The sequence below is a fragment of the Delphinapterus leucas genome, chromosome X (genome assembly GCF_059928025.1).
Source record: "Delphinapterus leucas isolate spDelLeu-1000000601 "Yukka" chromosome X, BTC_Dleu_Yukka2, whole genome shotgun sequence".
Taxonomy (NCBI): domain Eukaryota; kingdom Metazoa; phylum Chordata; class Mammalia; order Artiodactyla; family Monodontidae; genus Delphinapterus; species Delphinapterus leucas.
In genome coordinates this window covers 74,872,979-74,900,631 of record NC_143150.1, presented here as the reverse complement: position 1 = coordinate 74,900,631, position 27,653 = coordinate 74,872,979, and the positions used below count along the sequence as shown (strand labels likewise).

The 27,653-nt window shown below is 39.4% G+C and overlaps 1 protein-coding gene and 1 pseudogene across 1 annotated transcript in view; one reads left to right on the top strand and one right to left on the bottom strand.

Moving 5' to 3' along the window:
* Positions 1-27,653, bottom strand: part of OPHN1 (oligophrenin 1) — a 684,959-nt gene that overhangs the window by 138,560 nt on the left and 518,746 nt on the right. The window lies entirely within an intron of this gene.
* LOC111167818 (vesicle-associated membrane protein-associated protein A pseudogene) lies at positions 13,487-14,219 on the top strand (annotated as a pseudogene).

Genomic DNA, 27,653 nt, shown 5'->3' with positions numbered 1-27,653 from the left:
GAAACATGACAAGACACATATTAATCAACCTATCAAAAATTAAATACAAAGAAAAATATTAAAAGCAGCAGGGGAAAAGCAACAAATAAAATACAAGGGAACTCCAATAAGATTATCAGCTGATTGTGCAGCAGAAACCCTGTAGGCCAGAAGGGAGTGGCAGGATATATTTAAAATGATGAAAGAGAAAAACCTAAAACCAAGAATACTCTACCCAGCAAGGATCTCATTCAGATTTGACAGAGAAATCAAAAGCTTTACAGACAAGCAAAAGCTAAGAGAATTCAGCACCACCAAACCAGTTTTACAGCAAATACTAAAGGAATTTCTCTAGGTGGGAAACACAAGAGAAGAAAGAGAACTACAACAACAAACCCAAAAGAAACAAGAAAATGGCAATAGTAACAAACATATTGATAATTACCTTAAATGCAAATGGATTAAATGTTCCAACCAAAACACCCAGACTGGATGAATGGATACAAAAACAAGACCTGTATATATACTGTCTACAAGAGACCCACTTCAGACCTAGGGACACATACAGACTGAAAGTGAGGGGATGGAAAAATATTTTCCATGCAAATGGAAATCAAAAGAAAGCTGGAGTAGCAATACTCATATCAGACAAAATAGACTTTAAATAAAGACTATTACAAGAGACAAGGAAGGACACTACATAACAATCAAGGAATCAATCAAAGAAGATATAACAATTGTAAATATTTATGCACCCAACATAGGAGCACCTCAACATATAAGGCAAATGCTAACAGCCATAAAAGGGTAAATCAAAAGTAACACAACAATAGTGGAGGACTTCGATATCCACATACACCAATTTATAATCATCCAGACAGAAAATTAATAAGGAAACACAAGCCTTAAATGACACATTAGGACAGATAGACTTAATTGATATTTATAGGACATTCCATCTCAAAGCAGCAGAATCTACTTTCTTCTTAAGGGCACATGGAACTTTCTCCAGGATACATCACATCTTGGGTCACAAATCAAGCTTCGGTAAATTGAAGAAAATTGAAATCATATAGACCATCTTTCCTGACAACAACGCTATGAGATTAGAAATCAATTAGAGGGAAAAAAGCTGTAAAAACACACACAAACACATGGAGGCTAAACAATATGGTAGTAAACAATCAATGGATCACTGAAGAAGTAAAAGAGGAAATCAAAAAATACCTAAAGACAATTTACAATGCAAACACGATGATCCAAAACCTACGGGATGCAGCAAAGTCAGTTCTAAGAGGGAAGTTTACAGCAATACAACTGTAAATACAGTTGTACAATAGTGGTGTACTATAGTGGCGTACAATTCCACCACTATTATTGAACAAAATTTTTAGAAGTTTTAGCCACAGCAATCACAGAAGAATAAGAAATAAAAGGAATCCAAAGCAGAAAAGAAGTAAAGCTGTCACTGTGTGCAGATGACATGATACTATACATAGAGAATCCTAAAGATGCTACAAGAAAACTACTAGAGCTAATCAATGAATCTGGCTAAGTAGCAGGATACAAAATTAATCCACAGAAATATCATGCATTCCTATACACTAATGATGAAAAATCTCAAAGAGAAATTAAGGAAACATTCCAACAAAAAGAATAAAATACCAAGGAATAAACCTACCTAAGGAGACAAAAGATCTGTACGTAGAAAACTATAAGACACTGATTAAAGAAATTAAAGATGATACCAACAGATGGAGAGATATGCCATGTTCTTGGATTGGAAGAAACAATACTGTGAAAATGACTATACTGTCCAAAGCAATACAGAGATTCAATGCAACCCCTACCAAACTGGGAATGGCATTTTTCACAGAACTAAAACAAGAAATTTTATAATTTTTAGGGAAACACAAAAGAACCCAAATAGACAAAGCAATCTTGAAAAAGAAAAATGGAGCTGGAGGAATCAGGCTCCCTGACTTTAGACTATACTACAAAGCTACAGTAATCAAGACAGTATGGTTCTGGAACAAAAACAGAAATATTGATCAATGGAACAGGATAGAAAGCCCAGAGGTTTAAACCCATGCACAGATGGTCACCTTGTCTTTTATAAAGGAGGCAAGAATATACAATGGAGAAAAGACAGAGTCTTCAATAAGTGGTGCTGGGAAAACTGGACAGCTACATATAAAGAATGAAATTAGAACACTCCCTAACACCATACACAAAAATAAGCTCAAATGGGTTAAAGACCTAAATGTAAGGTCAGACACTATAAAACTCTTAGAGGAAAACATAGGAAGAACACTCTTTGACATAAATCACAGCAACATCCTTTTTGACCCACGTTCTAGAGAAATGGAAATAAAAACAAAAATAAACACATGGGACCTAATGAAACTTAAAAGCTTTTGCACAGCAAAGAAAACCATAAACAAGATGAAAAGGCAACCCTCGGGCTTCCCTAGTGGCACAGTGGTAGAGAGTCCACCGCCGATGCAGGGGACAAGGGTTTGTGCCCCGGTCTGGGAGGATCCCAACATGCTGCGGAGCAACTGGGCCCGTGAGTCATGGCCACTAAGCCTGCACGTCCAGAGCCTGTGCTCCAGAGCGGGAAAGGCCACAACAGTGAGAGGCCCACGTACCACACACAAAAAGAAGGCAACCCTCAGAATAGGAGAAAGTATTTGTAACTGAAGGAACTGACAGAGGATTAATCTCCAAAATATACAAGCAGCTCATACAGCTCAATATCAAAAAACAAACAACCCAATCCAAAAATGGGCAGAAGACCTAAATAGACATTTCTATAAAGAAGATATACACATTGCCAACAAACCCACGTAAGGATGCTCAACATCACTAATCATTAGAGAAATGCAAATCAAAACTACAATGAGGTATCACCTCACACCAGTCAGAATAGCCATCATCAAAAAATCTATAAACAATAAATACTGGAGAGGGTGTGGAGAAAAGGGAACCCTCTTGCACTGTTTGTGGGAATGTAAATTGATACAGCCACTATGGATAACAGTATGAAGGCTCCTTAAAAAACTAAAACTAGAACTTCCATATGACCCAGCAATCCCACTACTGGGCATATACCCTGAGAAAACCATAATTCATAAAGAGTCATGTACCACAATGTTCATTACAGCACTATTTACAGTAGCCTGGACATGGAAGCAACCTAAGTGTCCATTGACAGATGAATGGATAAAGAAGTTGTGGCACATATATACAAGGGAATATTACTCAGCCATAAAAAGAAATGAAATTGAGTTATTTGTATTGAGGTGGATGGACCTAGAGTCTGTCATACAGAGTGAAGTAATTCAGAAAGAAAAAAACAAATAACGTATGTTAACACATACATATGGAATCTAAAAAAAAAATATGGTTCTGATAAACCCTGGAGCAGGACAGGAATAAAGATGCAGATGTAGAGAATGGACTTGTGGACACAAGGAGGGGGAACGGCAAGCTGGGATGAAGTGAGAGAGTAACGTTGACATACATAAACTACCAAATGTAAAATAAATAGCTAGTGGGAAGCAGCTGCATCACACAGGGAGATCAGCTCAGTGGTTTGTGACCACCTAGAGGGGTGGGATATGGAGGGTGGGAGGGAGATGTAAGAGGGAAGGTATATGGGAATATATGTATACATATAGCTGATTCACTTTGTTATACAGCAGAAACTAACACAACATTGTAAACAATTATACTCCAATAAAGATGTTTAAACAAATAAATTTTAAAAATAAAATAAAATAGCTTATTGCCAAACAATAATAAAAGTAAAATGTACTATACTACCCAAAGCAATCTACAGATTCAGTGCAATCCCTATCAAATTACCAATGGAATTTTTCACAGAACTAGAACAATAAATTTTACAATTTGTATGGAAACACAAAAGATCCCAAATATCCAAAGCAATCCTGAGAAAGAAAAACAGAGCTGCACCAATCAGGCTCCCTGACTTTAGACTATACAACAAAGCTACAGTCATCAAAGCAGTATGGTCCTGGCACAAAAGCAGAAATATAGATCAGTGGAAGAGGATAGAAAGTCCAGAGATAAACCCACTCACCTTTTGTCCCCTAATCTATGACAAAGGAGGCAAGAATATTCAATGGAAAAAAGACAGCCTCTTCAATAAACGGTGCTGGGAAAACTGGACAGCTACATGTAAAAGAATGAAATTAGAACACACCCTAACACCGTACACAAAAGTAAACTCAAAATGGATTAAAAACCTAAATGTAAGCCTGGATAGTATAAAACCATTAGAGGAAAACAGAGAGAGAACACTCTCTGACAGAAATTGCAGCAGAATCTTTTCTGATCCACTTCCTGTCACAATAAAAATGAAAACAAAAATAAACAATGGGACCTAATTAAACTTAAATGCTTCTGAACAGCAAACGAAACCATAAACAAAATGAAAATACATCCCAGAGAATGGGGGAAAATATTTACACACTGGGTTTTGAGCAGTGTTTGGGGGGAGGCATGAAGCCCATCAGGGATGGTACCACTCTAGATTTATGGTGTGCATTGTTCTTTAATAACAGCCCTTTAGCATGGCCTTGGTCACCTCCCTCTCCATTCCCTTCATAGACTGTTCTAAACCTTCTCTTAGTCTCCTCAAGCTTCCAGCTTTACACACATTTTCCTTTATTCTCATCAGATAAGATAAACTTACATTGTATTTGAGAAAATGGAGTGCAGCAATCATTATCCTCCCCAATTTTCAGAGACATTGCTTCCTCATGCCCACAGATTGCAATCTTATATGCATCTATTCTTATTTTCCTCTTTCCCTAAAAGGTAATAAAATAATCTGAAGGCCATCTGCTCAAAGCTCCTCAGGGACCTTCCTCCATCAGTTATTTTCTCTCTCACTTGGATCTTCAATCTCTTCCTCCATATGAGCTCCACTGTCCCTGGTTTATGAACATGCACATGTTTCCCAGCCCTAAAACGATTCTCTCTTGAATCAATGCCTCTAAAGCCATTGCCTCCAATATTTCTTTCCTTTACAACCAAACTACTTGATGTTCATTTCCTCACCTTCCATTAAATATTTTAAATGATATATTATGAAATATTCCATATAGATAAGAAGATTAAAATATTCTGTGTAACTACCACTCACTTTAAGATCAACAATGTTCACCAATTGTACTCCCTTTCCTCTCACAGATGTATCCACTATCCTAAAGTGGAGTCTTCAGCGATTGAAGGTTAAATGGGTACATCAGAGGGATAGGCATACATTCAAATGTCAAACCAATAAAAAAAGTGTGCCACCCCATCTCTCAACTGAAATGGACAGCTGTTAAGGACTGAAATGTATCCCCTCAAAATTCATATTTTAAAGACTTTACCCTTAATGTGACTGTATTTGGAGATAGGGGCTCCAAATTACCTTTAAAAGGTAATCAGGGTTCAATGAGGTCACAAAGGTGGAGCCCTAGTCCAATATGACTGGTGTCCTTATAAGATAAGGGAGAGAGAGTAGGGAGGCACACACACAGGGGAAGTCTGCATGAGGACATAGTGAGAAATCAATCAAGGAGAGAGGCCTGAAGAGAAACCAACCTTTCCAGTATTTTGACTTTGGACTTCCAGCATCTAGAACTCTGAAAAACTAGATTTCTGTTGTTTAAGCTATCTAATATATGGCATTTTGTTACTGCAGCCCTAGCAAACTAATACAACAACCAATAAATGTATGAAAAGATACCCAATCTCATTCATAATTTAAAAAATTATTTGAAAAAAGTGAAATATAATTATTCACTTATGAGCTGAATGACATTAAAATATTTGGGAATATGGAACTTATTGACTATGTGAGGAAACATGCCAAATATTGATGGTGCCAGTATACATCAATAAAGCTTTTTTAATGTTTTAGTTTTAAATGATTTAGACTTACAGAAAAATTGCAAAAATAATACGACTTTCTGTATAACCTTCATCCAAATTCCCTTAATGTTAACATCTTATATAACCAGAGTGCAATTATCAAAACCAAAAAATTAACATTAGAACAATAATATTAACTAATCCATAGGTTTTATTTGAATTTTATCAGTTTGCACATTAATGTCCTTCTTTTCTGGTCTAGTATACAATCCAGGATCCCATATGTCATTAAATTGTCATGTTACCTTTGTCTTTTCCAGTGTGCAATAGTTCCTCAACCTCTATCTTTCATGATTATAAGACTTTTGAAGAGTACTGGTGTGGTACACATACTAATGATACTCAAGATGTCCATGTGCTAATCCCAAGAACCTGTTATTATCTTACTTTACATGGAGAAAGAGACTTTGCAGATATGATTAAGGTAAGGATTTTGAGATTGGAAGATTATCCTGGATTATCTGGGTATGCTCAACATAATAAAAAGGGTCCTTATAAGAGGGAGGCAGGAGGTTCAGAGAGAAAAGACAATGTGATGACAGAGGCAAAGGTGAGTAAGTGAGTGAGACAGTGAGAGTAATAGTGCGAATAAGAATAAGGGGGGGCAGGGCTTCGCTGGTGGCGCAGTGCTTCAGAGTCCGCCTGCCGATGCAGGGGACATGGGTTCGTGCCCCAGTCCAGGAAGATCCCACGTGCCGTGGAGCGTCTGGGCCTGTGAGCCATGGCCGCTGAGCCTGCGCGTCCGGAGCCTGTGCTCCACAACGGGAGAGGCCACAACAGTGAAAGGCCCGCGTACCGCAAAAAAAAAAAAAAAAAAAAAAGAATAAGGGGGGCAGAGACGAGGGGAAGATGGTGGAAGAGTAAGACACAGAGACAACCTTCCTTCCCACAGATACACCAGAAATACATCTACACGTGGAACAACGCCTACAGAACACCTACTGAACACTGGCAGAAGACCTCATACCTCCCAAAAGGAAAGAAACTCCCCACGTACCTGGGTAGTGCAAAAGAAAAAAGAATAAATGGAGACAAAAGGATAGGGATGGGCCCTGCACCAGTGGGAGGGAGCTGTGGAGGAAAGGTTTCCACACACTAGGAAGCCCCTTCATGGGCGGAGACTGCGGGTGGCGGAGGGGGGAAGCTTCAGAGCCACAGAGGAGAGCAGAGCAACAGGGGTGTGGAGGGCAAAGCAGAGAGATTCCCGCACAGAGGATCTGTGGTGACCGGCACCTGAGAGGCTTGTGTGCTCACCCACTGGGGCGGGCGGGGCTGGGAGCTGAGGCTCGGGCTTCGGTTGGAGCGCAGGGAGAGGACTGGGGTTGGCGGCGTGAAGAGAGCCTGCAGGGGGTTAGTGCGCCACAGCTAGCCGGGAGGGAGTCCGGGGAAAAGTCTGCACCTGCCAAAGAGGCAAGGGACTTTTTCTTCCCTCTTTGTTTCCTGGTGTGTGAGGAGAGGGGATTAAGAGCGCTGCTTAAAGGAGCTCCAGAGACTAGCGTGAGCTGCGGCTAAAAGCGTGGACCACAGAGACGGGCATGAGACACTAAGGCTGCTGCTGCCGCCACCAAGAAGCCTGTGTGCGAGCACAGGTCACTATCCACAGCCCCCTTCCGGGGACCCTGTGCAGTCCGCTACTGCCAGGGTCCCGGGATCCAGGGACAACTTCCCCAGGAGAACGCACGGTGCGCCTCAGGCTGGTGCAATGTCATGCCGGCCTGTGCCGCCGCAGGCTCACCCTGCACTCTGTGCCCCTCCCTCCCCCCTGGCCTGAGGGAGCCAGAGTCCTCGAAGCAGCTGCTCCTTTAACCCCATCCTGTCTGAGTGAAGAATAGATGCCCCACGACGACCTACACACAGAGGTGGGGCCAAATCCAAAGCTGAGCCCCTGGGAGCTGTGAGAACAGGGAAAGGGAAATTTCTCCCAGCAGCCTCAGAAGCAGCGAATAAAAGCTCCACAATGAACTTGATGTACCCTGCATCTGTGGAATACATGAATAGACAACGAATCATCCCAAATTGAGGAGGTGGACTTTGAGAGCAAGATTTATGATTTTTTCCCCTTTTCCTCTTTTTGAGAGTGTGTATGTGTATGCTTCTGTGTGAGATTTTGTCTGTATAGCTTTGCTTCTACCATTTGTCCTAGGGTTCTATCCATCAGTTTTCTTTTAAATTTTTTTTTAATAATTACTTTTTTATTTTACTAACTTTATTTTACTTTACTTTATCTTCTTCCTTCCTTCCTTTCTTTCTTCCTTCCTTCCTTCCTTTCTTACTTTCCTTCCTTCCTTCCTCCCTCCCTCCCTCCCTCTCTGCCTTCCTTCCTTCCTTCCTTCCCTCCTTTACACAATGAATCATCCCAAATTGAGGAGGTGCACTTTGAGACCAAGATTTATGATTTTTTCCCCTTTTCTTTGAGACCAAGATTTATGATTTTTTCCTTTTCTTCTTTTTGTGAGTGTGTATGTGTATGTTTCTGTGTGAGATTTTGTCTGTATAGCTTTGCTTCCACCATTTGACCTAGGGTTCTATCCACCCGCTTTTTTAAAAATTTCTTTTCTTTTTTTTTTTATTTTAAATTTTTTTTATTTTTATTTTTTTTTATTTTTTGTGGTACACGGACCTCTCACTGTTGTGGCCTCTCCCGTTGCAGAGCACAGGCTCCGGACGCGCAGGCTCAGCGGCCATGGCTCACGGGCCCAGCCGCTCCACGGCATGTGGGATCCTCCCGGTCCGGGGCACGAACCCGCGTCCCCTGCATCGGCAGGCAGACTCTCAACCACTGCGCCACCAGGGAAGCCCAAAATTTATTTTCTTAATAATTATTTTTTATTTTAATAAATTTATTATAATTTGTCTTACTTTATTTTATTTTACTTTATCTTCTTTCTTTATTTCCTTCCTTCCCTCCTTCCTTCCTTCCTTCCTCCCTCCCTCCCTCCCTCCCACCCTCCTTTCTTTCTTTCTTTCTTCTTCTACTAATTCTTTCTTACTACCTTTTCTCCCTTTTATTCTTAGCCATGTGGATGAAAGGCTCTTGGTGCTCCAGCCAGGAGTCAGTGTTGTGCCTCTGAGGTGGGATAGCCAACTTCAGGAAGATGGTCCAAAAGAGACCTCCCAGCTCCACATAATATCAAATGGTGAAAATCGCCGAGAGATATCCATCTCAACACCAGCACCCAGGTTCATTCAATGACCAGCAAGCTACAGTGCTGGACACCCTATGCCAAACAACGAGCAACACAGGAACACAACCCCACCCATTAGCAGAGAGGCTGCCCAAAATCACAGGTCCACAGACACGCCAAAACACACCACCAGACGTGGACGTGCCCACCAGAAAGACAAGATCAAGCCTGATCCACAAGGACACAGGCACTAGTCCCCACCACCAGGAAGCCTACACAACCCACTGAAGCAAACAGCCACTGGAGACAGACACCAAAAACAACGGGAACTATGAATCTGCAGCCTGCAAAAAGGAGACGCCAAACACAGTAAGATAAGCAAAATGAGAAGACAGAAAATCACACAGCAGATGAAGGAGCAAGATAATAACCCACCAGACCTAACAAATGAAGAGGAAATGGGCAGTCTACCTGAAAAAGAATTCAGAATAATGATAGTAAAGATGATCCAAAATCTTGGAAATAGAATAGACAAAATGCAAGAAACATTTAACAAGAAACTAGAAGAACTACAGATGAAACAAACAATGATGAACAACACAATAAGTGAAATTAAAAATACTCTAGATGGGATCAATAGCAGAATAACTGAGGCAGAAGAACAGATAAGTGACCTGGAAGATAAAATAGTGGAAATAACTACTGCAGAGCAGAATAAAGAAAAAAGAATGAAAAGAACTGAGGACAGTCTCAGAGACCTCTGGGACAACATTAAAAACACCAACATTAAAATTATAGGGGTTCCAGAAGCGGAAGAGAAAAAGAAAGGGACTGAGAAAATATTTGAAGAGATTATAGTGGAAAACTGCCCTAATATCGGGATGGAAAGAGTTAATCAAGTCCAGGAAGCACAGAGAGTCCCATACAGGATAAATCTAAGGAGAAATACGCCAAGACACGTACTAAATAAACTGTCAAAAATTAAATACAAAGAAAACATATTAAAAGCAGCAAGAGAAAAACAACAAATAACACACAAGGGAATCCCAATAAGGTTAACAGCTGATCTTTCAGCAGAAACACTGCAAGCCAGAAGGGACATTCAGGACATATTTAAAGTGATGAAGGAAAAAAACCTACAACCAAGACTAGCATACACAGCAAGGATCTCATTCAGATTTGATGGAGAAATTAAAACATTTACAGACAAGCAAAAGCTGAGAGAGCTCAGCACCACCAAACCAGCTTTACAAAAAATGCTAAAGGAACTTCTCTTGGCAAGAAACACAAGAGAAGGAAAAGACCTACAATAACGAACCCAAAACAATTAAGAAAATGGGAATAGGAACATACATATCGATAATTACCTTAAATGTAAAGGGACTAAATGCTCCCACCAAAAGACACAGATTGGCTGAATGGATACAAAAACAAGACCCATATATATGCTGTCGACAAGAGACCCATTTCAAACCTAGAGACACATACAGACTGAAAGTAAGGGGATGGAAAAAGATATTCCATGCAAAAGGAAACCAAAAGAAAGCTGGAGTAGCAATTCTCATATCAGACAAAAGAGACTTTAAAATAAAGACTATTAGAAGATAAAAAGAAGGACACTACACAATGATCAAGGGATCAATCCAAGAAGAAAATATAACAATTGTAAATATCTATGCACCCAAAATAGTAGCACCTCAATACATAAGGCAAATACTAACAGCAATAAAAAGGGAAATCGACAGTAACACATTCATAGTACGGGACGTTAACACCACACTTTCCCCAATGGACAGATCATCCAAAATGAAAATAAATAGGGAAACACAAGCTTTAAATGATACATTAAACAAGATGGACGTAATTGATATTTATAGGCATTCCATTCTTAAACAACAGAATACACATTTTTCTCAAGTGCTCATGGAACATTCTCCAGGATAGATCATATCTTGGGTCACAAATCAAGCCTTGGTAAATTTAAGAAAATTGAAATTGTGTCAAGTATCTTTTCCGAACACAACGCTATGAGACTAGATATCAATTAAAGGAAAGTATCTGTAAAAAATACAAACACATGGAGGCTAAACAATACACTACTTAATAACCAAGTGATCACTGAAGAAATCAAAGAGGAAATAAAAAAATACCTAGAAACAAATGACAATGGAGACACGACGACCCAAAACCTATGGGATGCAGCAAAAGCAGTCCTAAGAGGGAAGTTTATAGCAATACAATCCTACCTTAAGAAACAGGAAACATCTTGAATAAACAACCTAACCTTTCATCTAAATCAATTAGAGAAAGAAGAACAAAAAAACTCTAAAGTTAGCAGAAGGAAAGAAATCATAAATATCAGATCAGAAATAAATAAAAAAGAAATGAAGGAAATAATAGCAAATATTAATAAAACTAAAAGCTGGTTCTTTGAGAAGATAAACAAAATTGATAAACCATTAGCCAAACTCATCAAGGAAAAAGGGAGAAGACTCAAATCAATAGGATTAAAAATGAAAAAGGAGAAGTGACAACTGACATGGCAGAAATACAAAAGATTATGAGAGATTACTACAAGCAACTTTATGCCAATAAAATGGACAACCTGGAAGAAATGGACAAATTCTTAGAAATGCACAACCTGCCAATACTGAATTGGGAAGAAATAGAAAATATGAACAGACCAATCACAGGCACTGAAATTGAAACTGTGATTAAAAATCTTCCAACAAACAAAAGCCCAGAAACAGATGGCTTCACAGGCGAATTCTACCAAACATTTAGAGAAGAGCTAACACCTATCTTCTCAAACTCTTCCAAAATATAGCAGAGGGAGGAACACTCCCAAACTCATTCTACGAGGGCACCATCACCTTGATACCAAAACCAGACAAGGATGTCACAAAGAAAGAAAACTACAGGCCCATATCACTGATGAACATAGATGCAAAAATTCTCAAGAAAATACTAGCTAACAAAGTCCAACAGCATATTAAAAGGATCATACAACATGATCAAGTGGGGTTTATTCCAGGAATGCAAGAACTCTTCAATATATGCAAATCAATCAACGTGATACACCATATTACCAAATTGAAGGAGAAAAACCATATGATCATCTGAATAGATGCAGAGAAAGCTTTTGACAAAATTCAACACCCATTTATGATAAAAATCCCTGCAGAAAGTAGGCATAGAGGGAACTTTCCTCAACATAATAAAGGCCATATATGAAAAACCCACAGCCAACATCGTCCTCAATGGTGAAAAACTGAAAGCATTTCCACTAAGATCAGGAACAAGACAAGGTTGCCCACTCTCACCACTCTGATTCAACATAGTTTTGGAAGTTTTAGCTACAGCAATCAGAGAAGCAAAGGAAATAAAAGGAATCCAAATTGGAAAAGAAGAAGTAAAGCTGTCACTGTTTGCAGATGACATGATACTATACATAGAGAATACTAAAGATGCTACCAGAAACCTAATAGAGCTAATTAATGAATTTGGTAAAGTAGCAGGATAGAAAATTAATGCACAGAAATCTCTGGCATTCCTATATACTAATGATGAAAAATTTGAAAATGAAACCAAGAAAACACTCCCATTTACCATTGCAACAAAAAGAATAAAATATCTAGGAATAAACCTACCTAAGGAGACAAAAGTCCTGTATGCAGAAAATTATAAGACACTGATGAAAGAAATTAAAAATGATACAAATAGATGGAGAGATATACCATGTTCCTGGATTGGAAGAATCAACATTGTGAAAATGACTCTACTACCGAAAGCAATCTATAGGTTCAATACAATCCCTATCAAACTACCACTGGCATTTTTCATAGAACTGGAACAAAATATTTCACAATTTGTATGGAAATGCAAAAGACCCCGAATAGCCAAAGCAATCTTGAGAACGAGAAATGGAGCTGGAGGAATCAGGCTCCCTGACCTCAGACTATACTACAAAGCTACAGTAATCAAGACAGTATGGTACTGGCACAAAAACAGAAATGTAGATCAATGGAACAGGATAGAAAGCCCAGAGATAAATCCACGCACATATGGTCACCTTATCTTTGATAAAGGAGGCAGGAATATACAGTGGAGAAAGGCCAGCCTCTTCAATAACTGGTGCTGGGAAAACTTGACAGGTACATGTAGAAGTATGAGATTCAATCACTCCTTAACACCATACACAAAAATAAGCTCAAAATGGATTAAAGACCTAAATGTGGGTGTGGGGTTGAGCCAGTTGTGAGACCCAGAGCTGCGGATGGGCAGGCGGTTCAGCGAGCCGGTGACAGAGCGGCGGGCATCGGGTTTGTGAGCTGAGCGCTGGCCCTGTGTCAAATCGGTCTGAGCCGCGCTGCAGCTGCCGCCGCCACCACCCCCCACCCGCAGCCAGCGACCCGCCACGGGCACGCTCCCACTCTGCGCTGTCTCTGATGGCATCCATCTGTGGGGCCATGGTGAAGCAAGAGCAGATCCTGGTCCTCGACCCGCCCACAGACCTCAAATTTAAAGTAATGCTGCAGCCTTTTGACTATTACCCCAATGAGAAGAGTAAACACAAGTTTATGGTACAGACCAGCTTTGCTCCACCAAACATTCCAGATATGGAAGCCGTGTGGAAAGAGGCAAAACCCGATGAATTGATGGATTCTAAATTGAGATGTGTATTTGAAATGTCCAATGAAAATGATAAATTGAATGACATGGAACCCAGCAAAGTCGTTCCCCTGAATGCTGCGAAGCAGGACGGGCCCGTGTCAAAGCCACACAGTGTTTCCCTCAATGATACTGAGACGAGGAAGTTCATGGAAGAGTGCAAGAGGCTCCAGGGAGAGATGATGAAGCTATTGGAAGAAAACCGACACCTGAGAGATGAAGGCTTAAGGCTGAGAAAGGTGGCACATTCGGATAAACCTGGATACACCTCAGCTGCATGCTTCAGATAATGTCACCAGTCCTCTTCCTTCACTTCTTGTTGTAATTGCAGCCATTTTCATGGGATTCTTTCTAGGGAAATTCATCTTGTAGAGTGAAGCATGCAGAGTGCTATTTCTTCTTTTTTCTCTTGACCAGAAAAAGATTTGTTAACCTACCATCTCACCGGTAGTGTGGCCCACAGTGACCATTCTTTGTGTATACAGCATCATATAGGCCTCGCCTGCAACAGTTTCACGGTTAGAAACACAGTAAGAGCAGACTTTTGGGCTCCCGAACAGCGTGAACATCACCAGACCATCCCTAACAGGTGTCATTGCACATTCAGGCCTTTATGAAATTCATAAATAAAGAATTGTTCTTTCTTTGTGGTTTTAATAAGAGTTCAAGAATTGTTCAGAGTCTCGTAAATGTTATTTTAATAATCCCCTTAAATTTTATCTGTTGCTGTCACCTCTTGAAATATGATTTATTTAGATTGCTAATCCCACTCACTCAGGAAATGCCAAGAGGTATTCTGTGGGGAAATGGTGTCTCTTACAGTGTAAATTTTCTCCTTTACCTTTGCTAATATCATGGCAGAATTTTTCTTATCCCTTGTGAGGCAGTTGATTGAGTTTTTCATCCTTCCAACCCTGTCCCATGGTATTTAACACACAAAAAATAAAGCTGTTAACAGATTCTTGCTCAGAAAAAAAAAAACAAACCTAAATGTAAGGGCAGAAACGATCAAACTCTTAGAGGAAAACATAGGCAGAACACTCTATGACATAAATCACAGCAAGATCCTTTCTGACCCACCTCCTAGAGAAATGGAAATTAAAACAAAAATAAACAAATGGGACCTAATGAAACTTAAAAGCTTTTGCACAGCAAAGGAAACCATAAACAAGACCAAAAGACAACCCTAAGAATGGCAGAAAATATTTGCATATGAAGCAACTGACAAAGGATTAATCTCCAAAATTTACAAGCATCTCAGTAACAAAAAACAAACAACCCAATCCAAAAATGGGCAGAAGACCTAAATAGACATTTCTCCAAAGAAGATATGCCCATTGCCAAAAAACACATGAAAGAATGCTCAACATCATTAACCACTAGAGAAATGCAAATCAAAACTACAATGAGATATCATCTCACACCAGTTAGAATGGCCATCATCAAAAATCTAGAAACAATAAATGCTGGAGAGGGTTTGGGGAAAAGGGAACACTCTTGCACTGCTGGTGGGAATGTGAATTGGTTCAGCCACTATGGAGAACAGTATGGAGGTTCCTTAAAAAACTACAAATAGAACTACCATATGACCCAGCAATCCCACAACTGGGCATATACCCTGAGAAAACCATACTTCAAAAAGAGTCATGTACAAAATGTTCATTGCAGCTCTATTTACAATAGCCTGGAGATGAACACAACCTAAGTGCCCATCACCGGATGAATGGACAAAGAAGATGTGGCACATATATACAATGGAATATTGCTCAGCCATAAAAAGAAACGAAATTGAGCTATTTGTAATGAGGTGGATAGACCTAGAGTCTGTCATTCAGAGTGAAGTAAGTCAGAAAGAGAAAGACAAATACCGTATGCTAACACATATATATGCAATTTAAGAAAAAAAATGTCATGAAGAACCTAGGGGTAAGACAGGAATAAAGACACAGACCTACTAGAGAATGTACTTGAGGATATGGGGAGGGGGAAGGGTAAGCTGTAACAAAGCGAGAGAGAGGCATGGACATATATACACTACCAAACGTAAGGTAGATAGCTAGTGGGAAGCAGCCTCATCGCACAGAGATATAACCTCGGTGCTTTGTGACCGCCTGGAGGGGTGGGATAGGGAGGGTGGGAGGGAGGGAGATGCAAGAGGGAAGAGATGTGGGAACATATGTATATGTATAACTGATTCACTTTGTTATAAAGCAGAAACTAACACACCATCGTAAAGCAATTATACTCCAATAAAGTTGTAAAAAAAAAAGATAAAAAAAAAGAATAAGGGAGTACACAGGGGAAGATGGCGGAAGAGTAAGATGCGGAGATCACCTTCCTCCCCACAGATGCACCAGAAATACATCTACACGTGGAACAACTCCTACATAACACCTACTGAATGCTGGCAGAAGACCTCAGACCTCCCAAAAGGCAAGAAATTCCCCACGTACCTGGGTAGGACAAAAGATAAAAAAGAAAAAACAGAGACAAAAGAATAGGGACGACACCTGCACCAGTGGGAGGGAGCTGTGAAGGAGGAAAGGTTTCCACACACTAGGAAGCCCCTTCATTGGCGGAGACTGCGGGAGGTGGAGGGGGGAGCTTCGGAGCCGCGGAGGAGAGCACAGCAACAGGGGTTCGGAGGGCAAAGTGGGGAGATTCCCGCACAGAGGATAGGTGTCGACTGGCACTACCCAGCCCGAGAGGCTTGTCTGCTCACCCGCCGGGGCAGGCAGGGCTGCGAGCTGAGGCTCAGGCTTAGGTTGGAGCGCAGGGAGAGGACTGGGGTTGGCGGCTTGAACACAGCCTGAAGGGGTTAGTGCACCATGGCTAGCCGGGAGGGAGTCCGGGGAAAAGACTGCACCTGCCGAAGAGGCAAGAGACTTTTTCTTCCCTCTTTGTTTCCTGGTGCGCGAGGAGAGGGGTTTAAGAGCGCTGCTAAAAGGAACTCCAGAGACGGGCGTGAGCCGCGGATAAAAGCGTGACCCCCAGAGACAGGTGTGAGCTGCAGCTAAAAGCGTGGACCCCAGGGACAGGCGCGAGCCGCGGCTAAAAGCACAGACCCCAGAGACGGGCGCGAGCCGCGGCTAAAAGCACAGACCCCAGAGACGGGCGGGAGATGCTAAGGCTGCTGCTGCTGCCGCCAAGGGGCCTGTGTGCGAGCACAGGTCACTATCCACACCCTTCTTCCGGGGAGCCGGTGCAGCCCGCCACTGCCAGGGTCCCGGGATCCAGGGACAACTTCCCTGGGAGAACGCACGGCGGGCCTCAGGCTGGTGCAATGTCACGCCGGCCTCTGCCGCCGCAGGGCCGCCCCGCACGCCATGCCCCTCCCTTACCCCGGCCTGCGTGCGCCAGAGCCCCCGAATCAATGGCTCCTTTAACCCCGTCCTATCTGAGCAAAAAACAGACGTCCTCCAGCGACCTACATGCAGAGGCAGGGCCAAATACAAAGCTGAGCCCCTGAGAGCTGTGAGAACAAAGAAGAGAAAGGGAAATCTCTCCCAGCAGCCTCAGAAACAGCAGATTAAAGCTCCACAATCAACTTGATGTACCCTGCATCTGTGGAATATATGAATAGACAACGAATCATCTCAAATTGAGGAGGTGGACTTTGAGAGCAAGATCTAGGATTTTTTCCCCTTTTCCTCTTTTTGTGAATGTGTATGTGTATGCTTCTGTGTGATATCTTGTTTGTATAGCTTTGCTTCCACCATTTCTCCTAGGGTTCTATCCATCCATTTAAAAAAATTTTTTTTCTTAATAATTAATTTTAATTTTAATAATTCTATTATACTTTACTTTCTTTCTTCCTTTCTTCCTTCCTTCCTTCCTTTCTTTCTTTCTTTTTTTCTTTCTTTCTTTCCTTCCTTCCTTCCCTCCTTTAGACAACGAATCATCCCAAATTGAGGAGGTGGACTTTGAGAGCAAGATTTATGATTTTTTCCCCTTTACCTCTTTTTGTGAGGGTACATGTGTATGTTTCTGTGTAAGATTTTGTCTGTATAGCTTTGCTCCCACCATTTGTCCTAAGACTCTATCTGCCCTTATTTTTTTTCTAAATAATTATTTTTTAATTCAATAAATTTATTTTACTTTATTTTATTTCACTGTATCTTCTTTATTTCTGTCTTTTTTCCTTCCTTCCCTCATTCCTTCCTTCCTTCCTTCCTTCCTTCCTCCCTGCCTCCCTCCCTCCTTTCTTTCCTTCTTGCCTTCTTTCCTTCTTTTCTTTCTTTCTTCCTTCCTTCTTTCCTTCCTTCCTTCCTTCCGTCCTTCCTTCCTTCCTTCCTTCCTTTCTTTCTTTCTTTCTTCCTACTTCTACTAATTCTCTCTACTTTTTCTCCATTTTATTCTGAGCCATGTGGATGAAAGGCTCTTGGTGCTCCAGCCAGGAGTCAGGGCTCTGCCTCTGAGGTGGGACAGCCAACTTCAGGACACTGGTCAACAAGCGACCTCCCAGCTCCACATAATATAAAACGGCGAAAATCTCCCAGAGACCTCCGTCTTAACACAAGCACCCAGCTTCACTCAACGACTAGCAAGCTACAGTGCTTGATGACCTATGCCAAACAACTAGCGAAACAGGAACACAACCCCACCCATTAGCAGACAGGCTGCCTAAAATCATAATAAGTCCACAGACACCCCAAAACACACCACCAGACGTGGACCTGCCCACTAGAGACACAAGATCCAGCCTCATCCACCACAACACAGGAACTAGTCCCCTCCACCAGGAAGCCTACACAACCCACTGAACCAACTTTAGCCACTGGAGACAGACTTCAAAAACAACGTGAACTACGAACCTGCAGCCTGCAAAAAGGAGACCCCAAACACAGTAAGATAAGCAAAATGAGAAGACAGAAAATCACACAGCAGATGAAGGAGCAAGATAATAACCCACCAGACCTAACAAATGAAGAGGAAATAGGCAGTCTACCTGAAAAAGAATTCAGAATAATGACAGTAAAGATGACCCAAATTCTTGGAAATAGAATGGACAAACTGCAAGAAACAGTTAACAAGGACCTAAAAGAAACAAAGATGAAACAAGCAATAATGAACAACACAATAAGCAAAATTGAAAATACTCTAGATGGGATCAATAGCAGAATAACTGAGGCAGAAGAAAGGATAAGTGACCTGGAAGATAAAATACTGGAAATAACTACTGCAGAGCAGAATAAAGCAAAAAGAATGAAAAGAACTGAGGACAGTCTCAGAGACCTCTGGGACAACATTAAACACACCAACATTCGAATTATAGGGGTTCCAGAAGAAAAAGAGAAAAAGAAAGGGACTGGGAAAATATTTGAAGAGATTATAGTTGAAAACTTCCTTAATATGGGAAAGGAAATAGTTAATCAAGTCCAGGAAGTACAGAGAGTCCCATACAGGATAAATCCAAGGAGAAATACGCCAAGACACATTTTAATCAAACTGTCCAAAATTAAATACAAAGAAAGCATATTAAAAGCAGCAAGGGAAAAACAACAAATAACGCAGAAGGGAATCCCCATAAGGTTAACAGCTGATCTCTCAGCAGAAACTCTGCAAGCCAGAAGGGAGTGGCAGGACATACTGAAAGTGATGAAGGAGAAAAACCTGCAACCAAGACTACTCTAACCAGCAAGGATCTCATTCAGATTTGATGGAGAAATTAAAACATTTACAGACAAGCAAAAGCTGAGAGAGTTCAGCACCACCAAACCAGCTTTACAACAAATGCTAAAGGAACGTCTCTAGACAAGAAACACAAGAGAAGGAAAAGACCTATAATAATGAACCCAAAACAATTAAGAAAACGGGAATAGGAACATACATATCGATAATTACTTTAAATGTAAATGGACTAAATGCTCCCATCAAAAGACACAGAATGGCAGAATGGATACAAAAACAAGACCCATATATATGCTGTCTACAAGAGACCCACTTCAGACCTAGAGACACATACAGACTGAAAGTAAGGGGGTGGAAAAAGATATTCCATGCAAATGGAAACCAAAAGAAAGCTGGAGTAGCAATTCTCATATCAGACAAAATAGACTTTAAAATAAAGACTATTAGAAGAGACAAAGAGGGACACTACATAATGATCAAGGGATCGGTCCAAGAAGAAGATATAACAATTGTAAATATTTATGCACCCAACATAGGAGCACCTCAATACATAAGGCAAATACTAACAGCCAAAGAAGGGGAAATTGACAGTAACACAATCATAGTAGGGGACTTTAACACCCCACTTTCACCAATGGACATATCATCCAAAATGTAAATAAATGAGGAAACACAAGCTTTAAATGATACATTAAACAAGATGGACTAAATTGATATTGTAGGACACTCCATCAAAAAACAACAGAATACACATTTTTCTCAAGTGCTCATGGAACATTCTCCAGGATAGATCATATCTTGGGTCACAAATCAAGCCTTGGTAAATTTAAGAAAATTGAAATTGTATCAAGTATCTTTTCCGAACACAACGTCATGAGACTAGATATCAATTACAGGAAAAAATCTGTAAAAAATACAAACACATGGAGGCTAAACAATACACTACTAAATAATGAAGTGATCACTGAAGAAATCAAAGAGGAAATAAAAAAATACCTAGAAACAAATGACAATGGAGACCTGACGACCCAAAACCTATGGGATGCAGCAAAAGCAGTTCTAAGAGGGAAGTTTATAGAAATACAAGCCCACCTTAAGAAGCAGGAAACATCTCGAATAAACAACCTAACCTGCACCTCAAGCAATTAGAGAAAGAAGAACAAAAAAACCCCAAAGGTAGCGGAAGGAAAGAAATCATAAAAATCAGATCAGAAATAAATGAAAAAGAAATGAAGGAAACAATAGCAAAGATAAATAAAACCAAAAGTTGGTTCTTTGAGAAGATAAACAAAATAGATAAACCATTAGCCAGACTCATCAAGAAAAAAAGGGAGAAGACCCAAATCAATAGAATTAGAAATGAAAAAGGAGAAGTAACAACTGACACTGCAAAAATAAAAAAGATCATGAGAGATTACTACAAGCAACTCTATGCCAATAAAATGGACAATCTGGAAGAAATGGACAAATTCTTAGAAATGCACAACCTGCCAAGACTGAATCAGGAAGAAACAGAAAATATGAACAGACCAATCACAAGCACTGAAATTGAAACTGTGATTAAAAATCTTCAAACAAAAGCCCAAGACCAGATGGCTTCACAGGCAAATTCTATCAAACATTTAGAGAAGAGCTAACACCTATCTTCTCAAACTCTTCCAAAATATAGCAGAGGGAGGAAAACTCCCAAATTCCTTTTACGAGGCCACCATCACCTTGATACCAAAACCAGACAAGGATGTCACAAAGAAAGAAAACTACAGGCCAATATCCCTGATGAACATAGATGCAAAAATCCTCAACAAAATACTAGCAAACAGAATCCAACAGCACATTAAAAGGATTATACACCATGATCAAGTGGGGTTTATTCCAGGAATGCAAGGATTCTTCAATATATGCAAATCTATCAATGTGATAAACCATATTAAAAAATTGAAGGAGAAAAACCATATGATCATCTCAATAGATGCAGAGAAAGCTTTTGACAAAATTCAACACCTATTTATGATAAAAACCCTGCAGAAAGTAGGCATAGAGGGAACTTTCCTCAACATAATGAAGGCCATATATGAGAAGCCCACAGCCAACATCATCCTCAATGGAGAAAAACTGAAAGCATTTCCACTAAGATCAGGAACAAGACAAGGTTGCCCACTCTCACCACTCTGATTCAACATAGTTTTGGAAGTTTTAGCCACAGCAATCAGAGAAGAAAAGGAAATAAAAGGAATCCAAATCGGAAAAGAAGAAGTAAAGCTGTCACTGTTTGCAGATGACATGATAGTATACATAAAGAATCCTAAAGATGCGACCAGAAACCTAATAGAGCTAATCAATGAATTTGGTAAAGTAGCAGGATAGAAAATTAATGCACAGAAATCTCTGGCATTCCTATACAATAATGATGAAAAATCTGAAAGTGAAATCAAGAAAACACTCCCATTTACCATTGCAACACAAAGAATATAATATCAAGGAATAAACCTACCTAAGGGGACAAAAGACCTGTAATCAGAAAATTATAAGACACTGATGAAAGAAATTAAAGATGATACAAATAGATGGAGAGATATACCATGTTCTTGGATTGGAAGAATCAACATGGTGAAAATGACTGTACTACCCAAAGCAATCTATGGATTCAATGCAATCCCTATCAAACTACCACTGGCATTTTTCACAGAACTAGAACAAAAAAATTCGCAATTTGTATGGAAACACAAAAGACCCCGAATAGCTAAAGCAATCTTGAGAACGAAAAAAGGAGCTGGAGGAATCAGGCTCCCTGATTTCAGACTATACTACAAAGCTACAGTAATCAAGACAGTATGGTACTGGCACAAAAACAAAAAGATAGATAAATGGAACAGGATAGAAAGCCCAGAGATAAACCCACACACATATGGACACCTTATCTTTGATAAAGGTGGCAGGAATGTACAGTGGATAAAGGACAGCCTCTTCAATAAGTGGTGCTGGGAAAACTGGACACATACATGTAAAAGTATGAGATTAGATCACTCCCTAACACCATACACAAAAAGAAACTCAAAATGGATTAAAGACCTAAATGTAAGGGCAGAAACTATCAAACTCTTAGAGGAAAACATAGGCAGAACACTCTATGAAATAAATCACAGCAAGATCCTTTCTGAACCACCTCCTAGAGTAATGGAAATAAAAATAAAGAAATGGGGCCAAATGAAACTTCAAAGCTTTTGCACAGCAAAGAAACCATAAACAAGACCAAGAGACAACCCTCAGAATGGGAGAAAATATTTGCAAATGAAGCAACTGACAAAGGATTAATTTCCAAAATTTACAAGCAGCTCCTGGAGCTCAATAACAAAAAACAAACAACCCAATCCAAAAATGGGCAGAAGACCTAAATAGACATTTCTCCAAAGAAGATATACAGACTGCCAACAAACACATGAAAGAATGCTCAACATTATTAATCATTAGAGAAATGCAAATCAAAACTACAATGAGATATCATCTCACACCAGTCAGAATGGCCATCATCAAAAAATGTAGAAACAATAAATGCTGGAGAGGGAGAAAAGGGAACACTCTTGCACTGCTGGTGGGAATGTGAATTGGTTCAGCCACTATGGAGAACAGTATGGAGGTTCCTTAGAAAACTACAAATAGAACTACCATATGACCCAGCAATTCCACTACTGGGCATATACCCTGAGAAAACCATAATTCAAAAAGAGTCATGTACCAAAATGTTCATTGCAGCTCTATTTACAATAGCCCGGAGATGGAAACAACCTAAGCGCCCATCATCAGATGAATGGATAAAGAAGATGTGGCACATATATACAATGGAATATTACTCAGCCATAAAAAGAAACGAAATTGATCTATTTGTAATGAGGTGGATAGACCTAGAGTCTGTCATACAGAGTTAAGTAAGTCAGAAAGAGAAAGATAAATACCGTATGCTAACACATATATATGGAGTTTAAGAAAAAAAATGTCATGAAGAACCTAGGGGTAAGACAGGAATAAAGACACAGACCTACTGGAGAACGGAGTTGAGGATATGGGGAGGGGGAAGGGTGAGCTGTGACAGGGCGAGAGAGAGGCATGGGTATATATACACTAACAAACGTAAGGTAGATAGCTAGTGGGAAGCAGCCGCATGGCACAGGGACATCGGCCCGGTGCTTTGTGACCGCCTGGAGGGGTGGGATAGGGAGGGTGGGAGGGAGGGAGACGCAAGGGGGAAGAGATATGGGAACATATGTATATGTATAACTGATTCACTTTGTTATAAAGCAGAAACTAACACACCATTGTAAAGCAATTATACCCCAATAAAGATGTTAAAAAAAAAGAATAAGGGGGGCAAATTATATGCTTTGAATATGGAGGAATGGTCCACAAACCAAGGAATGCAGGAGGCTTTTAGAAGATGGAAAGGACTAGGAAAGAGAGATGCAGCACCGCCAACAAATTTTATACTTCTGACCTCCAGAACTATTAAGATAATTCATTTGTTTTAAGCCACAGAGTTTGTACTAATTTGTTACAACAACAATAGGAAATTAATATAAATTGTGATGCCTGGAATTAGTGTGCTGCTGTAAGAAATACTTAAAAATTATGCAAGTCTAAACTTAAAAACAATTGTGGAAGTTGCTTTGTAATGGGCAGTGAGAAGATGCTGGAAGAATTTAGAGGAACGTGATAGATACAGCCTTGACTGCTTTGAACATACTGTTAGTAAAAATGTGCGTGTTAACAATTCCGCTAGTGAGGGCTCAGAAGGAAGTGAGGAGCACAGCAGAAAAAACGTATAGTGCCTTAGGGAACACTTAAATCATTATAACAGACTGTTGGTAGAAATATGGATGTTAAAGGTGCTGCTGATGAAGACTCAGAAGGAAATAATGAACATGTTATTAGAAACTGGAGGAAAGGGGATCCTTGTTATATAGTGGCAGAAAGTGTATCTGAATTGTGTTATACAGTTAGGTGGGAAGCAGAACTTGTAAGCAATTAACTTGGTTATTTTGCTGAGATTTCCAAGCAAAGTAGTAAAGGTATTGAGTTGTTTCTTCTTGGTGCTTATAATAAAATGTGAGAGGAAAGAGATAAATTGATGAAAGAACTGTTAAGAAAAAAGGAACTAGGACTTCTAGAACTATATAATTTAGGAAATTCTCAGCCTATGCAGATTGCAAAAATTGCTAAAATTAGGAGATTCACTGTCAGGAAGGCATGCTCTGAAGAGAAATCCAAGGGTGTGGCTGGACAGCCTTTTGCTAGCGGTTCAGAACGATCAGGAGATCACAGTATTCAGTTATACAGGGGGATCTTTAAAGAGATTAGGTATGTGACTCATGGATCCTCTTATCTGTCTCAGTAGAAGCCAGAATTAGAGAGGGAATGTTTAAGGCAATTATTTAGGAATGACTTGTGGAGGATCCTCTTGCCTAATGGAATTAATCTTAGTGATATACCTGGGAGACCCACAAAATTTTGAGGATGTTATACCAATATAAACACTGCCAGCTTGGCCTAAAAGGAACAGAGAGAAGAGGAAATAAAAGAAGGCTGTCAGACCCCCACAATTCTACAAGCAGGAAACAGGCTGATAAAACTATTCAACTTCAAACACATGCTACTTTTCACAAAAAAGGAAGGATGATTCAGAAGGTGGAGCTGCAAGCCCAAAGGATTGTTTTCTAGATTCACAGGTGAATAGGTAGTAAGGAATTTTACCCTACAATGAATTATAGCAAGAGTCTCATCCATACCTAACTTAGCTGATTTAGATGATGAGATTTGGGACTTTTGAGCAGATGATAATTAGATGAGATTTTGGACGTGGATTGATGCTATAATCGGTTGAGGCTTTTGGGGAACTTGAAATAGGATGGATGTATTTTGCATGTGGGATAGATGTAAATCTTTTGGGGCCAGAGAGTGAACTGTGGTAGACAGAATAATGACCCTGAAGATGTCCATGTCCTAATCTCCCAAACCTGTAAACATGTTAAACTACAAGGCAAAAGTACATACAACTTTGTCAGTTATTTTGTAGGATTCAGTCAGCTTGGGTTTTTCTGATGTCTTCTCATGATTATATTTAGGTTAAACATTTTTAGGAAGAAGTGATGCTGTACCCCTCTCAGTGCATCATACTAGTGATACAAGATGTTGCTATATCTTATTACTGGTGATGCCAGACTTTTCCACCGTAAAGATATTATTTTCCCCTTATCATTAATAAATATCTTGTGGTAAGATATTTGAGGCTATGCAGACATCCTGATTTTCGCCATATTTTTTCACCCACTAATTTTAGTATTTGTTAATGATTCCTGCCTGCAAATTACTGTAGTAATTTTCTATTTTGCTCATTTCTTTTACATTTGTTAATTAAAATTCTACTGTAAGAAATAGCTATTCCTCCTCCATTGTGTGTGTGCATTTGTTGGCTTATATCAGTCTGGAATCATAGATATTTATTTTATTCTATGGGTTATAATCCAATAATATCATTATTTAATTTGTTGCTCAAATGTTCCCATTTTGACCACTGGGATCAGTTTCATGTTGGCTCCCACGTTCTTTCATCACATTCCTATAATATTTTTTAGCCCTTCCTTACTTTTTGGCACCATAAGATATTCCAGTTTCATCTTGTATTTTCCCTGTCCCAGCCCTGGAATCAGCTATTTCTCCAAGAAGCCCTGGTTATTTTATAGGAGAATGGTATTTAGAAACCAAGGCCTGGGTGCTAAGTGTGCTCATTGTTACTAGAGTGGCACTGCTTCTAGGTATTCTATGGATACACAAACACATCTATATTTACTTCTGTATCTATCTGTATATTTTTAAAATATGAGTTTTAAAAATTTTACTGTTTCCATTCCAATCTAATACCACAGTGATCATTTTAGCCTTCCTCCTTTGCTTATTTGTAATGTTCTTCAATAGCAAGAAATCTAGTTTTAATTATTCAAAATATATTTACTTATTTATTTAATCCTACAATATAAGTATATTAATTTCAGAGTTGCTAACCCATACCCCTGTAAGCAATACATTTACCAAAGAGAGTAATGTTTGTATAAAGTTCTTTTTCAACTTTAGTCCTAAAATATACAGTAGAAATACTATTTTCCAAAATTACTTTTGTTAATTCTTTTCTTCCTATCCTCTTCTATATGGCTATGTTCCTCATTTGTAATACAATTAGGTTCATTTTTTACTCTTTGTATTTCACTTTGGGTTCTTCTGTCAGGTTGATTTTACTTATATTTATTTAGTTTTGAGAACATGAAACAATACTATGATTCTATAAGTCAGACCTATGACAAAAAAAAAGTATATTCAAAGAGTTGCTCCTCTCTCATCCCTGCTACACCATTGTCATTATCCCATCCTTACCAGTCCATACCTGCCAAACACCTATAGGTAACCAATTCATTAGGTTCTGGATTACCTGTCCTGTATATCTTTTTCACAATAAGCAGATCCATTTCTATTTCCTTATATCCCCTTCTTCCTTAGATAAGGGTAGCATAGTATAGATACACTTCTGCTCTCTGCCGTTTTAACTTGAGAGTATACAATAGAAAGCATTCCATATGAGATCTTCATTTAAAAAAATTTATAATATACTTTATTTGACCCAATATATCCAAAACATTATCATTCCCACATGTAATAAATATGAAAATTTTGAGTTGGTTTACACTTTCCAAATTTTTATTTTGAAATAAAATAGATTCACAGGAAAATGCAGAGATAGCACAGAGAGGTTGCACATACCTCTCACCCAGTTTCTCCCGAAAGGGGACATCTTATGTAACTATAGTTCAATATCTAAACTAGGAAAATAACATTAGTACAATGTATATAAACAGTGCTATGCCATTTTATCACACGTGTAGGTTCACGTAACCACCACTACAGTCAAGATACTATTCCACCATTCAAATTATCTCTCATGCTACCCCTTTATAGTCATACCCACCATCCTCCACCCCTATCATCACCTAAACACTTGCAACCACTAATCTGTTAAAAAAAAACTGATTAGTGTTTAAAATTACTATTTAAAAATCTCTAATTTTTTCATTTTGAGAATGTTATATGAATGGAATAAACAGTATGTAACTTTTTGAGATAGGCTTTTTCACTCAGTATTATACCCATGAGATCCATCCAAGTTGTTGTGTGCATCAATAATTCATTCTTTTTTACTACTGAGTAGTATTCCACAATATGAGTTACTATAATTTGTTAACCATTCACCCACTGAAGGAC